We start from the raw sequence: 7,708 nt of genomic DNA, 5'->3' as shown, positions 1-7,708 counted from the left end.
TAAAAAAAATTATACATGTGTTCCCCATCCTGAACCCTCCTCCCTCCTCCCTCCCCATACCATCCCTCTGGGTCGTCCCAGTGCACCAGCCCCAAGCATCCAGCATCGTGCATTGAACCTGGACTGGCATCTCGTTTCATACATGACATTTCACATGTTTCAATGCCATTCTCCCAAATCTTCCCACCCTCTCCCTCTCCCACAGAGTCCATAAGCCTGTTCTATACATCAGTGTCTCTTTTGCTGTCTCGTACACAGGGTTATTGTTACCATCTTTCTAAATTCCATATATATGCGTTAGTATACTGTATTGGTGTTTGTCCTTCTGGCTTACTTCACTCTGTATAATAGGCTCCAGTTTCATCCACCTCATTAGAGCTGATTCAAATGTATTCTTTTTAATGGCTGAGTAATACTCCATTGTGTATATGTACCACAGCTTTCTTATCTATTCATCTGCTGATGGACATCTAGGTTGTTTCCATGTCCTGGCTATTATAAACAGTGCTGCGATGAACATTGGGGTACACGTGTCTCTTTCCCTTCTGGTTTCCTCAGTGTGTATGCCCAGCAGTGGGATTGCTGGATCATAAGGCAGTTCTATTTCCAGTTTTTTAAGGAATCTCCACACTGTTCTCCATAGTGGCTGTACTAGTTTGCATTCCCACCAACAGTGTAAGAGGGTTCCCTTTTCTCCACACCCTCTCCAGCCATTTGGATCGCAGCCATTCTGACTGGTGTGAAATGGTATCTCATAGTGGTTTTGATTTGCATTTCTCTGATAATGAGTGATGTTGAGCGTCTTTTCATGTGTTTGTTAGCCATCTGTATGTCTTCTTTGGAGAAATGTCTATTTAGATCTTTGGCCCATTTTTTGATTGGGTCATTTATTTTTCTAGAGTTGAGCTGTAGGAGTTGCTTGTATATTTTTGAGATTAGTTGTTTGTCAGTTGCTTCATTTGCTATTATTTTCTCCCATTCTGAAGGCTGTCTTTTCACCTTGCTAATAGCATCAAGAGGCTTTTTAGTTCCTCTTCACTTTTTGCCATAAGGGTGGTATCATCTGCATATCTGAAGTTATTGTTATTTCTCCTGGCAATCTTGATTCCAGCTTGTGCTTCTTCCAGCCCAGCGTTTCTCATGATGTACTCTACATAGAAGTTAAATAAGCAGGGTGACAATATACAGCCTTGACGTACTCCTTTTCCTATTTGGAACCAGTCTGTTGTTCCATGTCCAGTTCTAACTGTTGCTTCCTCACCTGCATATAGGTTTCTCAAGAGCAGGTCAGGTGGTCTGGTATTCCCATCTCTTGAAGAATTTTCCACAGTTTATCGTGATCCACACAGTCAAAGGCTTTGGCATAGTCAATAAAGCAGAAATAGATGGTTTTCTGGAACTCTCTTGCTTTTTCCATGATCCAGCAGATGTTGACAATTTGATCTCTGGTTCTTCTACATTTTCTAAAACCAACTTGTACATCTGGAAGTTCACGGTTCATGTATTGCTGAAGCTTGGCTTGGAGAATTTTGAGCATTACTCTACTAGCGTGTGAGATGAGTGCAATTGTGCGGTAGTTTGAGCATTCTTTGGCATTGCCTTTTTTGGGATTGGAATGAAAACGGACCTTTTCCAGTCCTGTGGCCACTGCTGAGTTTTCCAAATTTGCTGGCATATTGAGTGCAGCACTTTCACAGCATCATCTTTCAGGATTTTAAACAGCTCAACTGGAATTCCATCACCTCCATTAGCTTTGTTCGTAGTGATGCTTTCTAAGGCCCACTTGACTTTAACTTTGTCAATTTGGTAGGAGGAAAATAACATATCCTTTAACCTGCATTTTGATTACAAGTAGCTTGCACTATTTTCTATTTCTTGATCACATGCATTTTTTCTTTGGTAATTTAAAATTTTGTGTTATTTGCCCCCTTTTCAGTCTGCCAATCTGTTTTTCTGGCACTGAGTTCTGTACAGATTAGATCCTTTTTGGATTCTGCTTAATAACATTGTGCTGTTCAGATCTTATGGAAATATCCCTCATCTAGCTTTTTTCTTTTAATTTTGACTCTCGATAAGTACAGGGTTATTACATTAAAATCTTCTCCACTAAAATATTTCTACAGTTGCATAGTTTGACAATCTATACATATTTTTAATAGAAAATCTTAAGGGCTGGTTACTAGACACTTGAAGACAAAAATAGAAGAAAATAATATGACTCCAATATTTACTCCAGGAGTATGCCTATCGAATACATCAGTGGATCAGGAAAACACAGGTATGGCACTTCAGAGGTCATTTTACCAGGTGGCTTGTATACATGAAGGAGATTAGTGGTTTTCAGATTGTGTACCTAGCTCCTTTCATTCTTTGTAGATGCTACCCATAAACCTGTGGCAGGTAGGTGAGGAGAAGGCAGAACTGTAGGCATGTACCAGAGTCCCTTTATCTGAGTCAATCATGACTGCTCTGCTTCTCATTGTTCACTTCAGATAGTTGGTTCTATAATGAATTTCTTTTGTTAAAAAAAAGAGGGTCCTTCTGATATTTAGGGTTCTGCAACAACTGCTCTAGGAAGTTTTCCTTTCTTTGTGTTAATTTATTTTGTTAATATCAAGTTTGACTGTAAATCACCAGTAAACCTTTCTGGAACTACGAAGAGATTCAATTAAAAATAATAGAAATGGTAGTCATATAAAAAAATTAGGTTCATGTATATCTAATATAGCTATCTGACATTATTCAGGAATAGATAAAATAGAGTCCTGATCATTACCTGTGTAATAATTAGCTTATTTTTAGTACACTTTATATACACTTAATATATAAATGAAGCATAAGTCATGCATAAATGTTAAATTTTAAATTCTGTAATGTTATTTGGGGGAGGATTTTCTTCACCGTTAAAATCTCTATTTATTTGGAGTTCAAGGGGCTGCATATTTCAACATATTTGAAGGTAGGATTTGTCCAATTGTTATTATTTCACTAAAAATATGCTATTAAAGAGAAATTAATTATCTTTAAAGCAAAGTCTGGATGCAGTAAAACCTAAAATAAAATGTGCCAAGTACTACTCTAAGTGTATTCCAAAGTACTATAGTTAAGCAATGTTATATAGCTTCTTCCTTAGAACTTAATAATTCTTTTGGCCATACTGAAGAGTTTTTTGTCACTCACCCCAATATCTAGGTTTTATATGCCAGGAGGTTTTTTAAAATCATATTTTGAAGCAAGTGAAAAGTCAAGTGAAATGCATGCAAACTAAATGTATGATCATTTATGTACAAAATGTTGATAGTAGTTACATTGTTTTTGTTAGTATATCATTTACTCATTCAACAAACATGCATGGAATCTTGTCCTAGGTCAAGATGTTTCAAGATATTAGAGTGTTAATTGAGGGGGAAATGGATGAATGAATATATATATATATATATATATATATATATACACACATATATACATATATATAAGTGAATACTTTTATTAAAGTATTCTTTTTAGACAGAATAAGATCTTTAGGATAGACAATAATAAAAATTATCACTATGATAACAGTATCTTTCACTGATATAGTAGTCTTAGTATTAAGTCTAGACTTACATGGACTTGCTAGTTTGCCAACATGAAACTATAGAAATAAACATCTTTCTTTAAAAATGAGAAAACCTAGACACAAGAAGTTAATTAACCTGACCACAGTCAAAGTGCGAGTAAGTGACAAATACAAGACACAGCCCAAAATGTCATCTTCAAGTCTATGCAATGAACCATTACAGAATGGACAGTACTGATTGAAAATAAAACATAGTATCTGACAGGGAATGACTCTAATTCACATGTAGAGATGGGTGTCCCAGCGCAAGTGCAGACACTTGAAGACAAATTCTGCCAAGAATTTGAACCACTCTCTCGTTGTGTGTGGACACAACTCTTGTTCTAATTCCCACGAAGGTTAGATATGCACTTCTGCTCTGGAACAAAGAAACAAAGCAAAAACTATAAAAACCAAATACAACTGAAGCTGGGCTGAGCATTTTTATCAGTTAATTTTCTTTGCCGTTAGAGACGCAACAGTTACACTTTCCTGATTTGATACAGCAACTACAGGGGTCCTAAAGCCCAGAGATACAGTGAAACTTACAGATCTAAGCGTTCTGCTGAGTATATTTATTGAGTACTTTGTGCCAGACACTGTACTTGAAAAACATTACCCTAAGATTCCAGAAAGACTCAAGGAATATACAGTTAGTGGTGTGAACTAGGCCTGTAAGGAACAAATTTGAAGTCTACCAAATCCTGATGTGGCAGACACACTTACTGTTCACCAGTCCACCATGTGCTCCAGAATTTTTTCCAGGCCCCTTGCAGGTCTGTTAGGCTTTGTTCTGGCCTACAAGCTGTAAGTAAAAATGACATGTATCACCTCGCATCCAAGTATATAAGACCAGGTGTGTGACCCTCCACTTCCATCTTCCCCTGCTGTGAAGTTTTGTTTTGGAGGAACATGTTGAGATGTCTAATTCATGAGGTTAGTATCTGCCTGGAGAGCCCACCATTTTACATCAAAATTTGTAGGAATAAGAACTAAACTTTTGCCCAGGGAATAAGATGTAGAGGTTAACTCACCATGACGGCATTGTCTAGTCCATCATCAATAATATAGCTGGCTCTTTTTATTTTCCTGCAAAGGCTCTTGCTAAACAAACTCTTTCAAGCATATGAATAGTTAAGTCATGGCGATGCTCCTGATGCACAGAGGAATAATTGAATATCTTCAAATAGGATGTTTTGCCACTCCAGGAATTTCCTGTGTTTCCTTGAGATCTTGTTCTGGAGATTTCCAGGTGTGGTACCACATTGTGAAGCTCCTAATCATGGGGTCAAGAGGATCAACTTACAGAGAGATTTCAGGTCTTACATCATTTTGACAGATACATGCATATATATATATATATATATATATATATATATATATATGTAATTTGGTACCTATTTGTGAGAGAGAGAATAAAAGAAAAAAAAAGTTAAATTACATTCTCTAGATCAGCACTGTCCAAGAGAAATCTTACTTAAGCCACATTAGTCATTTTAGATATTCTAGTAGCTACATTGAAAAAGGAAAAAGAACATTGATTATAATAATATACTTTATTTAGACCAGTATATCTAGCAAATATCATCTTAACATGTAATCAGTATGAAAGTTTATTCATTTCACGTGAACTCTTTGAAATCTGATGTGCCTTTTAATCTTGAAGCACATCTTTATTTAGACTAGACACATTTCAAATGCTCAATAACCACAGGAAGCTATATTTAACAGTGCAGCTCTAGATTTAGCTTAAATTTATTCCATGTGTATCAAGCTTATGTTCAGTTCAGTTCAGTCACTCAGTTGTGTCCGACTCTGTGACCCCATGAATCGCAGCACACCAGGCCTCCCTGTCCATCACCAACTCCCGGAGTTCACTCATACTCACGTCCATCGAGTTGGTGATGCCATCCAGCCATCTCATCCTCTGTCGTCCCCTTCTCCTCCTAGGCATTGTATTAGGCACACTCACAATATCGTTGAATTCATTCATTGTAGTATTCTTTTGAGTTAACAAATGAATGCACTGACAGAGTCAGAAAATGACAGACTTAAGATTCAAACCCATTCTCCTTCTGGCTTTTGGAGATGTGGTGATGCTCTTAGTAAGTATATTGCAATGGAGAGCTCCATGTCATCCAAGTAAGAACAGTGAAGCCCCCCAATAAGGTAACAGCATTGGTGATGGAGAGAAGGGTGAAGTTAATGAATATTAAAGAAGTATAGTCAGATGACTCTGATGACTGATTACATATAGACAGGTGAGAATGGAGGGGCTTGTCAAGCATGGGTTCCTGCTTCTGATTTGAGAAACTGGATTGGCAATGATCTGTTCAAAGACAGACTGATATGGGACTTGTTAACCTGAAGTTGAAATTTAGCAATTATGATCACTGCAATTGCTACTACAGTGAAAAGAACCTAACCCATTTTTTTGTTTTAGTCATGACTAGGTTATGTTGTTGTTGTTTAGTCGCTAAGTCATGTCCAGCTCTTTGTGACCCCACAGGCTGCAGTACGCCAGACTTCCCTGTCCTTCACTATCTCCCAGAGTTTGCTCAGATTCATGTCCACTGAGTCGGTGATGTTATTTAACTATCCCATCCTCTGCCATCCCCTTTTCCTTTTGTTTTCAACCTTTCTCAGCATCAGGGTCTTTTCCTATGAGTAGGCTCTTCACATCAGGTGGTCAAAGTATTGGAGCTTCAGCTTCAGCATCAGTCCTTCCAATGAATATTCGAGTTGATTTCCTTTAGGACTGACTGGTTTGATTTCCTTGCAGTCAAAGGGTTAGATTTGGTTCTATTTGGTCACAAATGCCCCATGATAGTGATTGCTAAAATTTAAGACAAATTATATCTTCATAACAGAAGTATTTACATGGATTGACAAATCTTTAGTATTATTACAGAAAGAGGAACACCAACAGCTAATTCAACAACCTCAGATTTACAGCATGTAATGTTTAAAAGCCTCTATGTGCTTCTTTATATATTTTTAAAAGATACTCATTGAACTTTGTCACCACACATACAACAGTGGAGATTTTTGTGGAGTTTCATAGTTAGGTGCGTATCTTCAAAACTGGAAGAATAATTCCAAGTGATGCCACTTAGGCCTGAGCCATCTGCCTTGGCAGGGCCTACTGGATGATGGGTAGGCCATGTACTTTAGAAAATCTGATCTGAATAATCCAAAGCAAGTCAGCTTTTTACTCTGATTGAATCACATCATTAACTGCATAATGCAGGATACAGGAGGTGACTAAGAACAAAACTTGGAGGAAACCAAGCATCTCATAAGCAACTGACAGGGACTACTGGCCCACAGATGGTAACTGTTTGAAAGAAAAAAAAAAAAAAGCAACAGTTATCCTAGAAAGTCAGAGTTGAGCTATATTTCTCTATATTTACTATATCAGGGAAATTTTCATAAAGTCGTTTGCAGCCAAGTGGATGCGTTACTGTATTTGATAATGGGTCAGATTTATTTAAATTGACTATATCTTCATGGACACTTACTCTAACCTGCACATGGAATCCTCTTAAGTTATTGCAGAAATGCTGCTGCAGATTGCTACAGGTGCTCTAGATTAAAGAAAAGAACTGTTCAGGTTTCCCACTGCTCACACAGCCCACTTTCAAGATCCCTAGTTAAGATTTACTGTATTTTATCAGAAAGTTTTCCAAGATTGTTTTGACTTTTTCAATCATGACTATTTTCCTGTCCATTATTACTCATGCCTTCAAGAATTAACCTTTAGAAATTTGACCAAAGAAATACCTGCAATTCTGAGGTTATAAGCCAAGGTTCATGCAAAATGAATTCCAAGCAGGGAGTATTATCTTGTATAGCTGCTCTGTGTTGAAGAGTTTTCAACTGGTACTTAGACACTCATGCAGTATGCAAAAAGCTTTCCTTTGACCACTGGTCTCCTTGCTGGTAAACCAACTGTTAGCTGATGGTAGAAGGAATTGTCCTAACCTAGCCCTGGGGCTCAGAGATGATATCCCTTCTGAGTTGTAGTTTGTGCTTTATTCTACTGGGTTCTCTTGTACTTTGAAGTGTTTTAGGATGCAGTTAGCCCAATATTTTTTTGGCCCCCCGCTC

General features: G+C 37.5%; 1 long non-coding RNA gene across 1 annotated transcript; it reads right to left on the bottom strand.

Annotated features, from left to right (window-relative positions):
* Nucleotides 1-215: 215 nt before the first annotated feature.
* LOC109557269 (uncharacterized) lies at nucleotides 216-7,708 on the bottom strand. Its single transcript, XR_002180487.2, has 3 exons — nucleotides 4,633-7,708; nucleotides 4,325-4,403; nucleotides 216-3,977 (listed from the first exon to the last, which is right to left on the bottom strand). It is a non-coding gene; the product is annotated as an uncharacterized lncRNA (long non-coding RNA).

This window comes from Bos indicus, chromosome 4 (genome assembly GCF_029378745.1).
Source record: "Bos indicus isolate NIAB-ARS_2022 breed Sahiwal x Tharparkar chromosome 4, NIAB-ARS_B.indTharparkar_mat_pri_1.0, whole genome shotgun sequence".
NCBI classification, from domain to species: domain Eukaryota; kingdom Metazoa; phylum Chordata; class Mammalia; order Artiodactyla; family Bovidae; genus Bos; species Bos indicus.
This window is presented reverse-complemented; position numbering and strand designations above follow the sequence as displayed.